The following is a 21355-nucleotide window of genomic DNA, read 5'->3' on the forward strand; positions in this document are numbered from 1 at the left end:
AAATATGGACAACCCAAACCGATGGTTTAAATTGAGCTGAAATATAAAATGAGAAACGTTAATATTAAAGATATCAAGCAGAATAATTTTGTGTAGAAAGCGTTAAATAAATCAAAAAAGTAGCTGGATTTTCACAGACCCAAATTTTACCTAATCGTGAGTTAAGACTTAACATTAATATTTGGATGTACAGTAGTCGAATGCATTACTAGAGAACATTTGTTTCACATTTGCTGTTTACTGACAGAAAAAATCTTTGTCACTTTTTAAATTAAATCCATAAATGACAGATATACTTCTTTCATCTGACTATGTAACTATTATAAGCTTCCTCATCCCTTAAATCTGAGGCCAAAGTCTTGAGATGAGAATCATGGGCCGGAGCTGATGTTCGCATTTCTATTTATTCCACCGCTATAGTGTTCTTTAACATCTGTCATTTGCCTTTGAAGGCCGCATGAGATTACAAAGCCATTTACTAATCAGATTTTCTATAACATTCTTTCACATCCCTGCTGCCCAAGACCCATCATCAGCTTCCAGTTAAAGGTCTTCTCCTCCTGCTCATGGGGCTTTTGAAGGACATAAAGCATCTCTCCCATGAGGAGCATGTTTATAAAATGCAAACACGAGATGGCCGTAAAAATCTGAAGCGATCTTTAGCAAAATGATCCAGAGCCAAAAACAGTTCCTTTGGACTGACCAAAAATAAGATTGAGAGCGCAACAGAGTTGTGAGATACATTTAATTGTATTTCTTTTAAAACACGTTAAGTTTAGCGGCTGAGTAGAGAGGCTTTGGGAAAAGGGGAGTTGGATTAGGTGCTGTGAGGGAGGGGGGGCTCATTAATGTTGTTATTATGTTTGGTACATGTTTGTTTGAAGATCCTGGTGTGCTCTGTGTTGACATATTGAGAAGCTCGCCTTGAGGGACCCTTTACACGCAGCCGGCTGTACTTACACTCAAAGACTTATTGTTACGGCCCACGTCAGGGCGACAGAGGTCTGTGGCTTTCTCCTGAAGACCTACAACTGCCCAGGACCCCGAGGAAAATGTTGATTTCATCTACGACAGTAAAAAGATATGCAGTTAAACAGGATTACAGTAAACATCTGAATCACGGGATATTGTCAGCTACAGTAAACCAAGATGTTTTCAACAAATGTGAACTCGGCTATATTCAAAAATGTACTAAATAAAGATTTTCTCAGGTCTCAATTCATATTTGAAGAGTTCATTTGCCATAACAGATAACTTGTTTTTTAAAAAATTGTAAAAAAATGTAATATCAATCAAACTGCAGTTGGGTTGTTTTGATTAAGTAATAATAACTTAAAAACTACAGCTAACTAACATTATAAAACATGATTAAAAACATGATTTTTGAATTTCAATTGATCTATTTTGGCAAATAAACCTCTTCCCAATCAAATTTCTTATCACTAGTTCAAGTCTTGACCAAAAATCATGAGGACGTACAGTTTTAAGCCCACTTTTAAAAAAATCGATGTAAGAATAATTCTCTTAATGCGGCTGATTGGAGAGTCACAGCGCTCACGGCCCGGGCAGCCGTGTCCTCATGGCAGAGGTTCTGAGGGATGAAAAATGAGTTTATGGTTTGGGAAATATGTTTCGAGCTAGAAAGGGTCTCCAAAATAGACAAAGGCATATCTGCCAAGAGAGCAAGGAGTGGCTGGAATGTCCTTGTTTTTGTAGCGTGGGTTGAATGAAGTGAGGTTGACTGGCCAGTGTCCACCAAACCCACACACGCTCCTCTGAGTGTATTCACACTCGACACTCACACACAAACATATAAACATGCACACACAGGCATGCATTGTCTACTCGAGTGCGCATCCCACGCTTAGACACACCTCAATACCACTGACCCAACCTCAGTCCAGCGTTTTCATCAAAAACACATTGCGTCAACAGCTGAAGGAAACCCCCAGCTTCAGTCAATTAAGTGTACATCATATCAACACTTGTTGTGTCCTGCGCAGGTACTTGTATATGGTGAAGTGTGGGCCACTAACACCAGAAAACAAAATTATGATACATTTAAAAAAAATTGTAATATACTTTAAAAAAATGTAAACAATAAAATAAGACAAACAGCCAATCCAGCCACAATCTCATTAGTAAGGCCAATGCTCTTAAAAATCAAGGTGCTTAAAAGGTTCTTCACAGCGATGAACATTTTTGGTTCCCCAGAGAACCAGTCAGCCAAAGGTTCTTTAAAGAACCATCTCTTACTTACCTTTTCATAATCTGAAGAACAAAAAAAAACTTTTGTGAAACAAAGGTTCTTCGGATGTTAAAAGTTCTTTATAGAACCATTTAGACAAAAAAAGTTCTCCTATGGCATTGTGAAGCACCTTTATTTTTAATAGTACGCTCCGATTGATTTTAGACTGGTTACTGTATGTGGTACACAGCCCCTGTTTATTCCACTTTTCAGGATGCAAAAAGATGGTCTGACAAAATAAAAAATTAGCAAGAAACGCACATACTCAAATCACAAGATTAATTTAAACTACATGTTTTAACAAAGGCTATTTCTGGACAGCATAAAATACAATAGGGCTTTATTATATTTTTATTATCTATTATGGAGTGATCGTGAACAAAAAAAAAACACTAGTTATGTTAACTTTTTTTGTTTTAATTTACTTTAAAATGTACACACAAACTGTCAGTAGATTTACCTAAAAAAAACTGTGCAAAAAATCCTACTAATTGTTTTTTTTTTTCGTGTCAGCAAAGATGGCAAAATTCAAATTGCATGCTTCAAGCCAGTATCAGACCCTCCCAGGCCATTCAAACAAAAAATGCAATGTTGAAAGTGCCAAAGAGCCACAGTATTATTGTGAAAACTTGAACTAGGATAAAAAGGCCGAAATGAGTCAGAAACATTATTTGCAGTAAATAAATCAACTTTCATCGATGTTACAGAGCAGTGGATCTCAACCATTTCAACCTTCAAGGCCCATCCATGGTTTATATTGAGGGCAGCCCAATATGCCCTTTTCACATGACGTCACGCATCTTCCGTTCTGCCGCGAAGCAGTGTATCATTACTTTCGCTAGTACTCCAGTTCATAAAGTGGCGGTAATGCACCTATAAGCTGATTTGCCAACCGCCAGTAAAACTCAAGAAGAAGAAGAAGTTACTTCCGCTAGCGCCTCAGAATGGAGTTTACCAAGTGGCTTGCACATCTGCCACAAATACGTCTAGATGATGTACAACGTCTTGCAGACAAATTTTCGCTAAGGACAAGATCAAAGCTAGAGAAAGGATACAAATTCTTCGTTGAACAGTACCTGTTTGATTATGAAGGTAAGTGTTTTGTTTTCTTTTTGTGTTAGCGAAGGTGCTAGGATAAGTACTTGAATACATGTTCTGTTAGTTTTTTTTCTCACTGTTGTTAAATTCCAGCGAGACGGCAAAACGGAAGTTCTTCTTCTTCTTCTTGTTTGTTGCAAGACGGATGATATGATACACTGCTTTGCAAAAAGGCGGAAGTTAAGTGACGTCATTGTGAAAAGGGCGTATTGCAGTTTCTACCCAATAAATATTCTACGGCTTAGCATACAGGCTACTAGAATAAAGAATATTTACATTTATTCATTTAGCAGACACTTAAACCAAAGCGTCTTATGAGAGCATTTAACATGCGTCAATATTTGTTAGTAAATATCTTGGTTATTAGTTGTTTAAGCTTATTTTGTGTCTTCTTTCAAATCATTTTAAAGTCATTCTGATACCATCTTTGAAGTTTGTTAAGACCTCCTAGGCCCCGGCCCCCTGCTTGAAAAACACTGTTCTAGAGTCTGTGGCCTTCACCAAGGACAAACATTGGGCCAGAATCAGATGCCACCTTGCACATCAAAAACCCTCAGCAACAAACAAATCCTGTAAAGACAGGAAGGAGCGGCGCCCAAGATGTCGTTTCCTCTGAAACAAGGGGGCTTCGTGCGAATTCGCACTCCATGAATGCATTGCAGTGTGGCTCGGCGGGCTGTTAATCTGTTTGCACATTTGCAGCGCTAACAATGCGTTGACAACACGCTGACATCACACAGATGTCAGACGCATCTGCCTCTTCTAGCCCATGAATATTAATGCGGAGCGCTTTGTCTCCTCCCGTTTACAGCAGGCCCTCGCTTTCTGTCTGCACTCATTTACACTTGTGTTCCGTGCCTTCGTACTGCTCTTTTCTTTATGAGCTTTCTCGCTCTCCTCTCGTCTTATTGTTTGATCGAGCGGTATGCTTTTCTTTCCCCGTGCGCATGAAACACTTGCTCTAATTGGGGAATGTTTCACCTCCGCTTTAGCAAAGGTGTCATTTCTGCTGGCTCGTTCAAGAAAAACTGCCTACTCAGAAATGGAAAAAAGCGGTAAAACCCTCTGCAGTGATAATACTTATGATGGGAGGATTGTGAAGTATTATTATAAATATTATCTCATTTTTGGTGCACTACACTAACAAGAATTACGTGTTTTTGGTGGCACAGTAAACAGAAAATCGACTTTTTTTATTGTTATTTTCATTCAATAAAGCACATTCCTTTGAGCCAATGCGAAAAAACAGTGGTACATTATTTGATTTGTAATATTGAATTTGAATTAAATAAATTAATAAATGAAAAAAGTATTTAAACATAATGACAATAATTTAATTTGTAATAAAAAAAGGAATGGTTAAAACAAATACTTTTTTAATTCATTATTTTAAAAATATTTTACAGTGATGAGAATCTAGAGACAAACAAAATAAATAACAACTTTAAAATACAAAATCATAAAAAGAGCCAATGTGAAAAAACAATGGTACATTATTTGATTTGTAATATTGAATTTGAATTAATAAATGAAAAAAGTATTTTAACATAATGACAGTATTTGTTATACTGCCTTTAACTTATGACAATATTTAAAAATATATTATTTCATAGTAATGAGAATCTAGAGACAAACTAGCAAAAATTACATAAAAACTTAAAAATATCATTAAAACTTAGATAAAAAATATAAAAATCATATAAAATAATAGAATAAAAAGTATTTTATAATAGTATTTAATGTATAAAATAATAGTAGCTTAAAATGGTTAAAAAAATCACAACACAAAACATCAAAATGTTCCTAAAGCTTCAAGTCAGTTTTTCATTGCAAAGTCCTTAATACTAAATAAATTGGAATCTTTTATCATTTAGATTTTCTTGGAAAATACTGACACCGGTTCTTTGCCTAAAATACATCTGAATATCAGCTCAAAGTCAATCTCTGTTCTCCATTTCATCGGCTTGTAATACGGTCTAAAATCCCCTCCACATGCCACTGTTTCTCCCAGTGCATTATGGGAGCAACCTAAGCAAGTCCACGTGGAATCTCCACAGAACTTGATCACCCCATTCCCAATCTTCTACACATACTCCAGCCCCTGTGTGTTCACCCTGTAAATATTTTGGCAAATCAGCCGCGATGTAACACATCTTGCCATGTATAAATGGATGGCAAAATGCAAAAACCTCAGCAGGTCCCTTTTGGCCCTGCCTATAAAAGGAGTCTGTGGTTAAAGGGTGTATATTCTGCTCTGCGCTGGGATTATCTGTAAAGTGTGGGAGATAATTGCCCTAATCAAGAAAGGTTAATTAGCCTGACTGTGTCTGCAACCAAGCAAGAGTGTTATCAAAGCGCTGCCGCTGGTGTGGTGGGGTGGCATAGGCCTCACCTCTTTTGCAATTAGGGCATCTCAGCAGAGGCGATAACGCGGGGTTAAATATTCACTGTGAGCGCCGCTGTGGCACAGAAAGCAGCTGAGGTGTTGTGTCAGATTCCGTGCCCCCGGGAAGAGAAGCTGCTGCCAGGGAGTGTAACGGCATGTCATGTGACTGCTGGACACGGAGTCTGATTGGCTGAGGTCATTTAAGTTTTCTAGGAAGAGGTGTTAGTGAGGCCAGCAGGGGGTGCTCACCCTGTGGTCTGTGTGGGTCCTAATGCCCCAGTACAGTGACGGTAAAGCACCGTCCTTCGGATGAGACGTTAAACCGAGGTCCTGACGAGGTCTCTGTGGTCATTAAAAATCCCAGGATGTCCTTCGAATAAGAGTAGGGGTGTCCCGGTATCCTGGCCAAATTTGCCCATTCGCCTCTAAACATCATGGCCTCCTAATCATCCCCACGTATACCAATTGGCTTGGTTAAAAAACTGTCTCTTCTCCACCAATAAGCTGGTGTGTGGTGGGCATTCTGGCGCAATATGGCTGCCGTCGCATCATCCAGGTGGATGCTGCACATTGGTGGTGGTTGAGGAGATTCCCCTTTCCATGTAAAAAGCGCTTTGAGTGCCCAGGCAGAAAAGCGCTATATAAATGTAATGAATTATTATATTAGATGTATTGTGGCTATTCCAGTCCAGTGTCTGCTTAATTTCAACACAATCAAACCTCAGGAGTGACAAGTCATCCAACAGCAATGTGAACGACGCATGACAAGACACATGAAAACTGATAAAAACTGAGGTTAACAAATTAAAAATAGTTTTTGAACTTTTCCTAAATATAAATACAAATATCCCTCAAAAGTGAACATGAACTTGTTTTCTTTGCAGTATTTGAGGTCTGAAAAAATGCAGAGCATCTTTTCGGTTATTTTGACCTGTTTCTCCAGTTTTCATTGTCTGCAAATAAATGTAAATAGGAGCCAGGTGGTCGAGTGGTTCGTGCTCCGACATGTGGCGCAGGTGCGTCCTGGGCGACCCGAGCTCGTGGTCCTTTCCCGACCCTACCCCCTCTCTCTCATCCACTTTGCTTCCTGTCCTCTCTGAAAAGAGTCTCTCTCTGTCAAATAAAGGCAAAAACGCCAAAAAATAAATCTTAAAAAAAATAAACATATAATTTTACCTAAACACATACCTATAAATAGTCAATTTAATAAAAAATGAAAATAATTTTGAAACGGTCTCTTAATTTTTCCAGTGGCTGTACATTCATAAAAAAATGGACAGCTTGAATGCATTGTAAGTTTTCTTGGACAAATTTTTTTATGTATTTAAAAAAAACGTAACCAAAAAAAGTTGTGGCTTGCAGTGTCCAATCATCAATAACCAAAACCGCACATGGACTTATTTTAAACAGATTCATTTTTTCCATAGAAACGAATAATCTGAGGTTGCAAACAGCTACAGTTAAATGATGGTCTTACTGTGTCATGGTGTATATGCAGCATTAACCCAAAATATAAGGTTTCCACAGGGCAAGAGCCATGTTTGAACCATACACTGCGGTGGATTTGTTTGAAACGCTCATGAAGCCTCCCGAACATGCCCGCAGGCTATTGCCCATTTCCAAATGGCAAGTCATCCTAATTAGCTGCACCGCACAGCCATGAATAGATAAACACATCTGTGAACTCGTCCCCTTCATTTCTAACGCTCCGTGAGAATTTGCTGCCTCGCAAGCCCGGCAATTATCAGGACAGGTGTGTTTATGGCCTCTAAAGACAAATTTTCGAGCTGGAAGAGGAGCAGATGTACATGGTGACATAGAAAGATGTTTGGCCGAAAGTAAATGGTGTCATCTCCGGGCCCCCTGTGGAGGCACGCTGCCATCGCAAACATTCTCTTAGTGAATATCAGTCCGGGAAAACACACCGTCACGGTCCATTTCAGCTCGAATATTTCACGCTGATTCATGGCTCATCCTAAATAAAGTTTTAGCCAAAGATCTCCAAGAGCTACATTCCATCCAACAGACATAATTCTTACGGTCTTCGGTGATGAATGGCATATCAGCATTTAGAACAAAGCCAGAGAAATACGACGCAGCACAGCCACGATGAAACTACGTTGCGTAGACAGACGGGGGTGATGGTGTACTTAGGTGGTGCATAAGGGAAAGAAAAGCAGGTCTGATCTATAAGGCTGGAAGTTAGAATCGATCAGGACATGTACATTATGGCTCCTGGGAGCTCTGGGATGGATGTCTTGGTCTCCTCACGGTCTCTAAGCACACAGGCCCGGGACGGGAAAGAGAGGTTAATAAAGACACGATAAAGAAAGAGAAGGATTTTAGCTGAGGGATGTGAATTTTAAATAAGCCCCGTTACACCACGCACGCCTTAATCTACGGGGTGAATCTCGTAAAAATATGTCCAGGTCATATGTCATCCTAAAAGAAAATTTGGTCATCGTTCGCAGAATTAAAACCGGTTTGAAGCATTTTTACAATTTTAATGACAATCACAAGCACGTTTCCCTGAATACTCATCACTCTGATGTGTATTTGTGAAGGTGTTTTTTTCATTCTCATTATTTTTAATGGTGATCATCATTAGATTGTCATTACTGTAATACAGTGTGGTTTTACTTTATATCAGCATAAATTAAAGGCAATACAACTTATATTACCCTGATGTATAAATACTTTTTAATTGAAATGATATATCATGTTTTCACATTACAGTAATGAAAATGGGAGACTTTGTGACTTCGTGTTTTGATATTGCAGGTTTTATGGCATGATTCACCCAAAAGATGTTCCTTAAATGCATTATAACATAATAAGTATAAGCATTTTGATGATTAGGCAGTTGGTCAATAGAGTAGTTTTTTATGTAAAACCCCTAATGAATGTATACATTAGTTTTATATTTAGTTTGTCTTAAAACATTAAGGTAAAAGGATAATCTGGCTTTCAATATGCAGCATAGACTCAACTAATTGTTTTCATTTTGCTAACCAAATTCCAACGTTTTGTCATTTCGAAAGTCATTTAATATCTTTTTTTCTTTTCTGGGGGCCGCACCTGCAGCGCCTCCAAGTATCTGACATCAATAAATCATGTCAAAGGTAAATGCAGAATAAATAAAAGATCTCTACATGTATGACTGATGAATTATGCAGACTGTGTTTTTCTTAACTTTTCTCTTTGTCCTTCTGAAACATTCTCCTCCAGCGAAACCCAAAAGGCATTTCAGATTAAACAACATGCTTCTCGGTTGAAACAATAAGCGTAACGCGGCTCGTCTCGGCTTTGTTATTAACGTGAAAAGATCTGCTTTGTGTCGACGTCCCTCGCGGGAGCGAGCTAGAGATGCGAGGGAGAGAGAGAGAGAAGAAAATGCTCTTGGTGATTTGAATCCCGTGAGAGGTGCGGGACAAAAAAACAACCCCGTGACAGACTGCGTTCTGACTGGGAGCTAACAAAAATCACCGTGTTGAAGAAGAATCCAACACGACCCCCCCCTCCCCGCTTCAATCTGAGCGACTAGAAAAAGTGCAGAAGTTTAATCAGATACTGTTCTTGACACATCTGAAGTTTTTGGTTTAGACACAAAGGTAGTGAAGCACCAGTTGAAGGCAGATGTTGAACGCGGTCCAAACACCGCAGGCTCACAGAAACCTGGATTCATATTTTTTTAACCGCAGGACAAGAACATACGCGGTGCTTCTCCGTCCCTCATGATTTACCGTGTTCGGTGAAATCTTCTCCATCCTCATAAACACTGATGTTTCTTCTCTCTGGTACCTAGCAGACCTCCTGTCAAGCAGGAAAGAGTGTTCAGACAAGCAAATAATAGAAAACGTGGTTTCAAGGGCAGAACGCTGTAGCAATTATCATTATCTTCACTAGGGCCCGAGGCTCTGTTACTCTGACTGACGGCATGTAATCTAACATAAAAACTTTATGGATATCATTACACTTATGTTCAGGGGTGTAAAGCAATTTTACTTTATTAATGAATACTTGTATTTTTACTCAATTTTAGATCTAAGAAATAAAAGACAAATTAGACTTCTTCAGCCTTGACACGGTACCTTTAAAGGAGCTGTGTGTATGTTTTTGACAGAAATTCAATATAATATACATAACTATCAGATGTCTTCAGATGTGTATAAAGATCTTCCATAATGAAGGATTATGTTTTTCTTACCTTAGAATGAGCTATTTCTATCTACATACACCGCAGGTCCCCTTACATGGAATTCGCCATGGTGTTTCTACAGTAGCCCCAAATGGACAAACTGCTCTACAGAGCGCGTTTCGTAAATATGAAAATGTGACAACACCTTAGCCCTGTGTCAGCTTCTGTAGTGCTTTGAAAGGGAGGGGGAAGGGGAGGAGTTAGGCGTTGGTTGCAATTCGCAACCTCGCCACTAGATGCCCTAAATTTCATACACTGAACCTTTAAAACCGGATTAGGCTCGCACGGCAGCTCTGTGTTTTTTAATTGTGAGTCTCGGGAGAAGCATTACGAGACATCCTGTGGTCAGTCTTGTCCTCGCTGAGACACGTGTAATGAAGAAATGGGAAGGTTTTATTGATGGCAATATTTTCAAAGAACATAAAGAGATGCATTTGCTTCATTCTAGAGTTGGGTACCTTCCTAAAGAGACCGAACGACGCTTTAAAAGCTCAGCGTGGAAATACATTTGGCTCGTTATGACCTCCAACTGGACAATTAAAGACTTTCATTAGAAATGAAAATTTGAAAATGATTTATAAATTTATTATCAAGAAGGTTTTGAATGCGTGTACATATTGTTCATAGCTACTTTGTTTCAAAGTGTGTAATCACCAAACTGAATTACAAAAATAATGAGTTTTAAATTAAATTACATGAACACTCACCCTGTCTGCCATGCTTCAACAAACAGATAGCCCCGCCCCAAACTCACGCCATTGGTTGAGCCAACAATGCAGTGTCTGGCTGGTTAGGACACCTTAAAACACAACATAAAAGTTTTAATAGCTTCACATATAATGTACATTTAGCCAAAATTAGAGATTATTTCACCAAAGAAAACGACAACACATATTCCCTTTTAAAGAAAAAAATCACAAAAAATCATACTTCAGTATATAGCGCACACATTGCATTGACCGCTGTTATGATGTCATTCCTGTAAAGTTACAGAATGTTTCTGCTTTAAGGTCAAAGGATATCATCTGGTAAGAAGAAATGTGCTACAATGACTAAAGAGACAGAGGGGAATATGCATACAGTACAAATCACAACAGGTTGTCTTATATTCATTTCTCTTCCACACATTCTATCTGTCCCAAAGTATCTGCAGGTGTACATGCTCGTGTGTGTGTACATCCAGGAGCCTTGAATTCAGCTGGAGGCCCGAGTAAAAAACTCTGGGAGAGTTCACGACGCATCGCATCCAGCCTGGCGAAAGCGAGCCCAGCCTCGCCTCACTGCAGATCTACAATGAGTTATAACCCAACTCTGGACAACACCGCGTTTCCTGGGCTCACGCAAATGACAAAAACATGCTCTCGGATCTCTCGCTCTGTCTTTTCTCCCTCGAACAGGCATCAGGGATTTCAGAAAGAACCTCGAATATGATTCTTGGCAAACGCTCGTGGAAGAATGTCAAATGCTGAAAGGAAAAGACCCCCTTCGCTCTAGAAGTTCATCATGTTTAATGACAGACTGACAATGTGCAGTGCAGGAAGTGGATCATTTAACCCCTCTCATTTTTAAAATAGAGATTTAGCTTTTATACAGTTTCTTACGCAAATAAATAAGCACTCAAACAACAACAGAATCAAAGAACGTGTATTTGCAGCCTTGAAAAACATAAGCGTGAGATGCGAAACCAGCAACATCCGGTCGTATCTCCTCATGGATGCAACCCAAAGCGTTGCCTGGCGATGAAATAAAACAGCATTTACACAAACAAAACAAACTTCACTCGAAGTTCCCATAATGCTTTAGCTTTAGAGTTGTTGACAGATGATACCACATTCCCAACCGTAACACAGACCTGCTGCGACTTCCTCCAGAAATCCTACTGTAAGTGGCAGCTATGCTTACAATATTAATACGGCCACTATAATAGTTTTCATTTGTTGAATTTAGATCAAGAGAAAGCTAATGGAAGGTGATAGCTCGCACGCGTCAGTCTGTATTAAATCAGGTCACGTAATACTGCTTGTGTACGATGACAAGCTGTCATTAAACATTACGGCAATAAAACACTCAACCTTAAGTGGCCTAATTCAATAAACCAGAGAAATGGATATTTATAATGCACTGTACTTTTAATAAACCTCTCAGACCCTGAGCACAGATTCGCTCGGAGTGGGAGATGTTGCGTTCTGAAACTAATGGAGTAACTTTGATCATCACCATTACAGAAGATGAGATTTAATTCGACTCAATTGAGCTTTTAAATCCGAACTGGAAAACGTGTATTGAAAGTTCATCTGCTTCATACTTACTGTAAATTACTGAAAGTACCGTTTTATAATGTAAGGCGTGAAAGAATAGCCAAGATTATACACCGGCGTCAGAGAGGTCATGGGCAAGGTTTCGAGAACAAAACTGTGCCTGGCTAAAGGTTTATTTAACCATTTCAAAATGTTCTACTTCTGATCTTATACATTGAAGCTAATCTAAAGGGAATGTGAAGGATTTAATAGGATTAGGACCTGAAAGTTAAGCATAGAGGTATAAAAAGTATTTGGCATTATTGCTGCATGTGTTAAATTGGTGAATTTACAGTAAGATGACAATATGAATTTGAGAACCGTGATTCATTCTTAATCATAAATGAAAGATTTATTTGTTCTTATTGCAGTTGGCTTGAACGGACACAACACACACATTTAAACACACAAAACCGCAGATCCAAAACCACACACCTGCATACACATCTGCACATCAGTTTTAGTGTTTTGCCAGCAGAGGATGCTGTATTGCCCCAAGTTAGACATGCAAGCACACTGGTAGTTGGGATTATACACATACACTCATTCTAGTTTACCGCAGTGACCAACCAGCCCTGTAAGTCAAAGTAAAGTCAACCCAAACCCCATGCAAAAGAAAAAGCTTGTGCCACTAAAGAGTCACAAAAATAAAATACAGTGTTTACCTGTTAGTACAGTTTCGCTTAAGCCAGTAATTAAAATCCCTGAATCACTGCTGTTACAGAACTAAACTTTCTATTAAAACTACATTTACGCAGCACAGAAACCAAAAGTCTTTTAAAAGGTGCATAGGTCCATATAGTCACTAGCGAAAGTATTATATAAATATTAAATAATATTACAAAATATTAAAGGCCACCAGATATTAAAAGTGCCCCTTTTGTTTCCATTTTAAATCTAGTCCTAAAACATTTGAATTCACAGGCTTTTCCGTCATAAGGGTAAGGGTAAACTTGATTTGTCCCCGAAGAGAAATTTGTCTTGGGCAAAGACAAAAAATAAATAAAAAACACTTTAAGGACATGCATTAAAATACAACAATATATAATGTAAAATGCAGGATATGTAAAGTACAAAACACAGCAAAGTGCTATTGTGCTGTAAGTGCATTGTTCTTAGTGAAATTCAACAGTTTTATGGAGGCAGAATAAACATTTCCCTGATGATCAGAGCCAAATGTAGGAGGAGTAGGCCTGAGGCCATTGTTCGAGTCTACAAACAATGCCAACAAACAGCAGGTTCGTATTAGTCGCAAACACCTTGCGTTGCACTTAGCCGTGGTTAACTCTACAATCCAGACTCGAATTCCAAAGTGTTATACTAAAAACAGGAAAACCACTTAAACAAACAAACGACAGTAGCACGAGACTGTCACTGCAGAGCTGCGCCAACCAGAAGTAAACGCATCAATGGCATATTAATCTGGAGCTACTACATTTTATTTTATATCTTTTATATTTTTATTCTAATTCATTCTTTTATTTTTGTGTTATTTTTTAAGCGATTGTGATTTATAATATCATCGATGTCCTCCCGAAACACCGGATATCTAAATGATCTGTTTTTCATGAAATGGAGAAAACACAGTACTTTTTAAATGATTAAATACTGCGTTGTCAAAGTTGACAAGCACTTTACTTATATTGGTTAGATATTTGCAAAACCCAGCAGCAAATATAGAAATCTAGAGTTACAAGGTTTTAGAAGGACAGATCTCGTACAGTTCTGGTCAGCGTAAGCCGAATTTAAATATGCTTTACTAATATAATGTACTACAGGCCCCTTTCATACACTCAGCAACACATAACACAACCTTTGCCCAACTCTCTTGTTCTCTGACAGAGGTTATTTTGCTACAACAGAATATTCCTGCTAATGAAGAGCCATGGATTAGCTCTCTGCCACATTCTCAAGGTTTTGTAGGCTGGCACTCAAAGCCTGGCAGGTGGCTAGTTGGTTCCGACAGGCCCCACAAGCATCCAGCAGTAAGCTTGGCTGTGCGTCTCCAGGGCTGAATGTCTGCGTCTCGCTCGCTCATCTCCCCTCCACGCCGCAGCCATAATGCGGAGCGTGCCAGGCATTCCATCAGAACGAAGGACAGGAAGAGGCGGGCCCGAGAGGCCGTGGTGGTACATTTGGCAGGACTCAGCCTCTCCCACGGGCCCTCGTCTCTTTATTAGATACTAACGCAGTCACATAAACTTTCCTTTTGTTTGCTTCTTTCCTTGTTTTGTTCGTTTTGTTTTTTAGATGGAATTTAATTACCTTCTGTGAAGCTTGGGAGATTTCTTTAAAAAAAAGGGGTAATTTTTCTCATATGTTAGTGCCTTTGTCGCTGTATGTCTTTGGCTGTTGAGATGGTTTACCCGCAGTGTGCATATTAGAGAAGTGTAATACGACGGTACTGTTAAAGACAGATGTGCTCCCCGAGACCCAGTGTAATCATGATGATTTGGGGATACAATTACTTTAGGTTGAACATACCTGAATGTACTAATTTATGATATAATACTTTGTATAAATATAATGTGATTTGTTAAATGTTCTTTAATATTCTGCAAGTTGGAAAGTTCTGGTACTTTGAATTGTGGGTAATAAAAATGCCTTTTGCACGCTGCTACAAAATACTTCATTCTAATTGGTCAATCGCTGTCAGTCTCAAGTTCAAGTCTCAAACTGCTTTCAGATTTGACAAGATTGCAAGTTTGCGATCAAAAGTCAAAAATGTCAAAATTAGCTTTCCAATTTCTGATCAGAAGGATATACATAAACAGAAAAATAGACACATATAAAATAGATACATGTACATTTTAAATAAGTATAGCATTAATAATATATAAAGGCCCTATAAATATAAATGAATTAAAAATAAAATAATTCAAATATATTTTATATAAATTATTTTGAAATATATGTTTCGATATAGTTCTGCATTTTGTATATTATATTTTGTATATACAGCTTTCCTTTAAAGGGATAGTTCACCCAAAAATAAAATTCTGTCATCATTTACTCACTCTCAGGTTGTTTCAAACCTATATAAATGTCTTTGTTCTGTTAAACACAAAGAAGGATATTTGTAAGAATGTTAGCGATTTTCAGTTCTGTGACATCGTCCGCTACCATAGTAGGAAAAAAATATTATATATTTTGTTGTTCTGTTCAACACAAAGTGAGATATTTTGAAGAATTTAGGAACACAAACAGTTCTGGGGCACCTTTGACTACCATTTAATTTTTCCTACTATGGCAGTCCATGATGTCACAGAATTGAAAATTGCTAACATTCTTCCAAATATCTTTCTCTGTGTTCATCAGAACAAAGTTATTTATACAGGTATGAAATGACATGAGGGTGAGCAAATGATGACAGAATTTCACATTTTTGGGTCACTTTAAGACTAGTTGCAAAAAAAATTCTTAAACATTATGTAAACCTGTTTAAATTTGGAGATCAATAAAACTTCAGTAGTGCTCAAATTCTGTGCCAGTCCTTTCTCTTAAAAAAAATCTTTTGATTGATAGTACTTGGAGAGTACAACAAAATCTTGCCTGAAACTTCATCACCAAACGAACTGGAGATGTCAAAGCATCCCATTTGGGTTCAAGCAAATATGTAACACATCTCTTGTGTTTTGGCCACCCAGGGTTGAACGACAGCCAGAGTACAGAACAGCCATATTAAGCAAAGGTCACGGAACCAGCCTTGGCGTCTGTCTAATCTCTAAATCGCAGAGGAAATGCAAAATCTGTCAAAACTGACAGACGCGTGCTTCGAGAGACTCCGCTCTGCTTCATGCTTGCGTTGCGACACCTGTTTGAATAGATTCCTACCGCCGCGCCAACCTCCCCACTACCGGCGCAAAAAGAAGAACAAGAAAGAGACGAACTTGGGTCGATCCTATCAATTAATACCAATAAAGACCTTAAGTGACAACACAGAGACACATTAGGTCCGACAAAATGCGGCAGCTTTGTTACAGCGAGGCGCCAGCTGCCGGCCGCGAGCCCGGAGGAGCCAGCAGGGAGCCGGTGGTTCTGCACCAGCGGGCTGTGGGGCCGGGAAGAGAGAGGGAGGGGGGCGGCGGCGGATAGCGGGCGCGGGCCGGCCCCGTTCCCTGTGCGAGTGCAGTATTAATGAGGCGACAGCACGGCCCTGCTTCCGTATTCATTAGGCATCTGGGCCAGCAGATGTGAAGTGCTGCCTCAAGACGAATAAAAAATGACTTCCCATCTGGACTCCCTAAACTGGAAAAGACAAGAGCGCGCGGTTCTCTTTTTCACTTTCACTAACTCGTTCGCTCTCTCGCTCTTCTCTTCCACGGCACGGCATCTTTTAATGGCGGGGTCTTTGGAGGTATGGCTTTTGTTGAAGTTGGGGGAACTGAGACCAGATTCTGATCACGGTTTTGAAACTGGAATAAAGGTCATTGTTTGACTAATGCACAAGGGCATTCCATTCACTGTGAATGCAGCGGAGGTGATCCAGAACGATTGTGTTATTAAAAGGCCTGTTCGCCCCAAAATCAAAATTACCATAAATGTAAAGGGACAGATCTTAAGCTCCTTTCACCTTAATTCAAAGACTGTATACGTCACTGAAACACAGTCGGAGAAACTGTACATATCGTAATGTTGACACTGATATTTTCCCACGAAATATAAAAGTAAATAGGGACTAAGGATGTAAGTCTCCACCCAACGCTTCAGTTTATGTCCCATGGAAAAGTCCTATGGGTTTGAAAAACTTGAGACAATGACAATATTATTAGGTGATGTGTCCCTTTAAATTCAAGGTAAAGAATTCTTACCGTGTCGAACATCACCATTAAGGAAGTACTTAAATGTTATGTTGGCTACACTTTCTGTCCCTGTTAGATCATTTACATAAAAGTTAAAAAGCACCTGTCACTCATCAAATCACTGCGATCTAGGATACATAATGATATAATGATCTGTTTTAGCACATTTTAGCACAGTAGAACTTGCCAAAGTAAAAAATATATATATATTAAATTATATTCAAAACTCTTTAAGTACTTAATAATGATAATTTTTTCCGAGATAAATAGTATAAAGATAACACTAAACACACACCTGTTTGGCATTCACTTAACTAACTCCTTACTGTCAACTTTGACAGTAACAGTAACAGTCTGTTAAAAAGGATGTACCAAGCTATTTTTTATAATTGTTAAATAAAACCATTCAAATACATATTAATTTTAATCCATAAAAAATCATCTATACTCTATCCTGTCAATTTTTAACAACTAATGTTAATAATATCTCTTATATAACACACATAATATGCTGAACTCCCTCTAAACTCATGTAAATAAGACTTTGAGTGATGGTGTTCCTCTAGCTTTTTCCCTTTTTTATAAGGCCTTCAATTAAAGGGCTCATTTCCCTTCATCTGTTTCCTGTGAATTTTATCTGCTGAGTCCAAATGGACACGTTCAGACACCCGGGCCGTACCGAGGGCTGCTGCCTGTAGTCCGTGCCACTGTGAAGGTCAATGGCAGACGGCGGCAACAAACCTTCACACATGAACGTGTCTGGTCACTCTGTGCCTTGCACACACACACACACACAGAACTCTATCAAAACTTTACGCTTTTCTAACAGTATCTGAAGCATCTTTGCACACAACGCCACTAACAAAAAACCTTCAAAAATTGTTTAAGAAACAGAACTTTAAAGCACCGGAAGACATGCTCAACTTCAATTGTTTCATAAAAAAGCTTTTAAAAAATATCTACAAAATCCATGTTCAAATTGAAAGGGCATAACAAAACGTATATACGGGAAAAAGGAGTTTACAATAGCAATCCTATTCAGCTATTCTGTGTAACATCCATCATCGCTGCATCCCCAGGAGGTGCAATTAAAAATGGAAGAACCTAATCCACGGCGATGGCTGAACAAAAAGATAATAATAGCGCAAATAAAAACAGACATCAGTGCTAATAATCGGAGCGGGTTGATTTGCGTGCCGCATGTGGGGTTGTCTGCAGAGGGGCTATACAGCAGGTGCGTGCCGATCTGATTGGTGAGGACCCCGAAAACAATTTGTTTCACTCACGATGCCCAACGTGGCATCTCCCCAGGCCGGCCGACCCCTCAGGCACCGGGGCCGTTTCCCAGCCGCTGTCATTGCTCTTTATATGAAGAGTAATGGAGGACCGTGGTCCTCCAGACAAGGGCCTAACTAAGGTGTAGACATTGGCGTCATCTTTCGCTTGTAGCTGTCTCCTGATAAAACATGCCAAGTTAATACATAATAAAAGCCGAGTAAGCATCTCACAGGGTAAAGCTATATCGTGATACAATTTAGTGGTAATGTTATGAACGTGGACTATTAATATAGCTTTATATTTAATCTAGATGAGCATCTGTACATTCTTTGCTGAAGGTGCAACAAGGCCAGCGAGAAAACACCGAAAAATGTAAAGCTGCGTAGCCAAAAGGTTGACCATAATTCAATAAAAACATGCAACTATTAATCACGCAGTTGCTTGGTAAAGTCCATGTGTTGTTTTTGAATGAAGAAAATACCTCCGACAGGGCAAAGTGTGGCCAGCTGAAAGTTAGCAATTAAATATAGATACCGTACAGATGGACGGCACCAGATTTGCCATATTACACAACAAAGTGCTGATCAAGAGGCATTTGGTTAATAGAGGACTGACAGCGCCTGCAGTCAAAACCTCGCATTAACCAGCAGGAGAACCAAACGCCACGTAAATCGTTGCGATATAAAGTTTTGCAGGGCAGATAGTGGAAGAGACAGAGGGGGAGATGAGCCCTTTCACCGGGAACATCTGGAATTTTCCAGCCTCTCCAGACAGGGACAGACACCATTTTGAGGATATGAAATCTGTCACATTTTTTATATGGGAGCACTCTCATTAAAGACAGGGAGGGCGTGCGCTGCGGTAATTGTTTTAATTTATTTGTTTATGGCAAAGACAGAGGGGATAGGCACATGGCACTCAGATTTTTTTCTCTTTTTTTCTCTTTTTTATTGGGAACATATGGAACGCATTTATCACCATTTGCAGCCATCGTCCTAAATGATTTTATTAACTAATTTGTAACTTTACACTTTTTTAATCAAACACATGCTGCGCACCGTAATGTTTTGATAATGCTCCCGGGCTTTGTAAAGGGAGCCGCCGCAGTAGCCAAAGGGAAATAAAAAGTGAGAGAGCGCGAGATGAAATGAAAATGCGGCACGGGGCGAGAGCTGCCGGGGACGAGAGAGGCCGTGCTGCCTCGCAGGCATTGGAGACAGCCTCCGAAATATATAGCGGTGATGATGAAGATTATTATAGCGTTCTGCATCGGGGGGAAGTCACAGAGGGCTCGAAGGTATTTAGGATGTCATAGAGCAGGATTGTTTACCTAAACTAAGTGAAGCGATACAGGCACGCTGACAGAAAAAGCAGGTATTGTTCTCCGGTGAAGTGCAAAGGCGGGACGCCGCCTCATTGCCTGGGTAATACGTGCTCCACGGGGAGCCGCGGCTACTGTGGTAAGTTATGTTGGGAGTTGAGGTAATGTTATTTGGGACAACACTCGGAGGGCACGGGTAATGCTAACTGGTTGCGGGGTTCTATGAAGTGTGCGGAGGTCTCAAGAGACTGTAATAAAGCATACAAATACAGTTCAACAACTTTGCTTAGCAAGGATAAACCTCTAAGTGGCATTCTGGCACAGCGGAGGGGAAACGGTAAGAATGCCACCAAATACAAATAGGCTGACAAGAAAAAAAACATTTAAGATGCCTTATGCACTGATGAATAAAGACAAAGCATACTTGCACCTGCTCGAGCCATCAAAACTTCATTTACTCTGCCGATAATCACATCCTGATGAACTCTGGGCTGCAAAGAACCATCTATTCTTTATAACCCTACTGGGGTCGCTGGAGTGCTGGAGTCTATCCCAGCTATCTTGGGTCGAGAGCGGGGAAACACCATAGACAGGTGGCCAAGTCCATCACGGGGGCTGCAAAGTTAAAACTAGATAGATCATTATACTGTTTTTTAATTATAGAGAGATAGAAAGAGGCAGACAGGCAGATAAAGTGACAGACAGGCAGGCAGTTCAACAGACAAATAAAAAGATATATCAAGACAGATGGACAGAGACTATATAAAATAAATTGAAAGGCAGAGAGACAGACAGATGCATATAGAAAGATATAGACAAATAGATAAAAGCAGACAGATAAACAGAAAGAGACAGACAGACTGATATATCAAGATAGAGAGAGAAAGACAGAAAGAGAAAGACAGATAAATAGAAAGTGAAAGACTGACAGACATACAGAGACATTGTAACGGGCGGAATTGCCAACTGTGTCTGAGGTGAGTTTAGAACCCAGGTCTCCCTGTAGAGAACACAACCTAGTGGCCTAGTGATTGGGAGAGTCATTGCAGGAAGGCCCTTACATGAGCCCTTTTCTCAGGAACGGCTCCTGACGTTCCCTTGACCACGGTTGGGGTCCAGGCGGTGGAACTCTCAGATAAGGTTCGGATCTAGGATGTCTCCAGCTGGGACCCAGCAATGCTCTTCTGGGCCGTAGCCCTCCCAGTCCACTAGATATTAGACCTTGCCACAGACTCGGTGTGAATCCAGCTGTCAACGGACAGAGTATGCCGGCTGCCCACCAAGATCTGGGGTAATGGGAGGGGTTTCTTTGCTGTGGACAGAGGAGAGCAGACAAAAGGCTTGAAACATGAAATGTGGAAAGTGGGGTGAATGTGCATTGACCTGGGTGGTAGTCGATAGGTCACAGGGTTGATTCTCCTAAGGATCTTAAAGGGCCCAAGGAGACAGTTGCCAAGACTCAAGATGAAGTAGAAGGTCTTTGGTTGACAACTACACCTTCTGGTCCTGACGTAGCGATGGCCCAACTCTACGGTGCTTGTCGGCATGTTTCTGCTGCCGTTGAGATGCTCTTACTAAGGCTGTACGTGCTCTCCGCCATGCCTGACGGCACCTCTGGACTATAGTGCTGTAGTACTCGAGTCCGGTCTCGGACTCGAGTCTGGACTCGAGACGTTTTTTAATGGTCTCGGACTTGTCTTGGACTCGTTGGTATTTGAACTCGGACT

At 39.9% G+C, this 21355-nt stretch overlaps 1 long non-coding RNA gene across 1 annotated transcript; it reads right to left on the reverse strand.

The window, feature by feature from the left end:
• Positions 1–6741: 6741 nt before the first annotated feature.
• LOC130563635 (uncharacterized) lies at positions 6742–20933 on the reverse strand. The gene is made up of 5 exons (XR_008964142.1): positions 20690–20933; positions 20059–20243; positions 10638–10729; positions 9476–9545; positions 6742–6845 (listed from the first exon to the last, which is right to left on the reverse strand). It is a non-coding gene; the product is annotated as an uncharacterized LOC130563635 (long non-coding RNA).
• Between the last annotated feature and the right edge of the window lie 422 nt (positions 20934–21355).

This window comes from Triplophysa rosa, linkage group LG13 (assembly GCF_024868665.1).
Source record: "Triplophysa rosa linkage group LG13, Trosa_1v2, whole genome shotgun sequence".
NCBI classification, from domain to species: Eukaryota; Metazoa; Chordata; class Actinopteri; order Cypriniformes; family Nemacheilidae; genus Triplophysa; species Triplophysa rosa.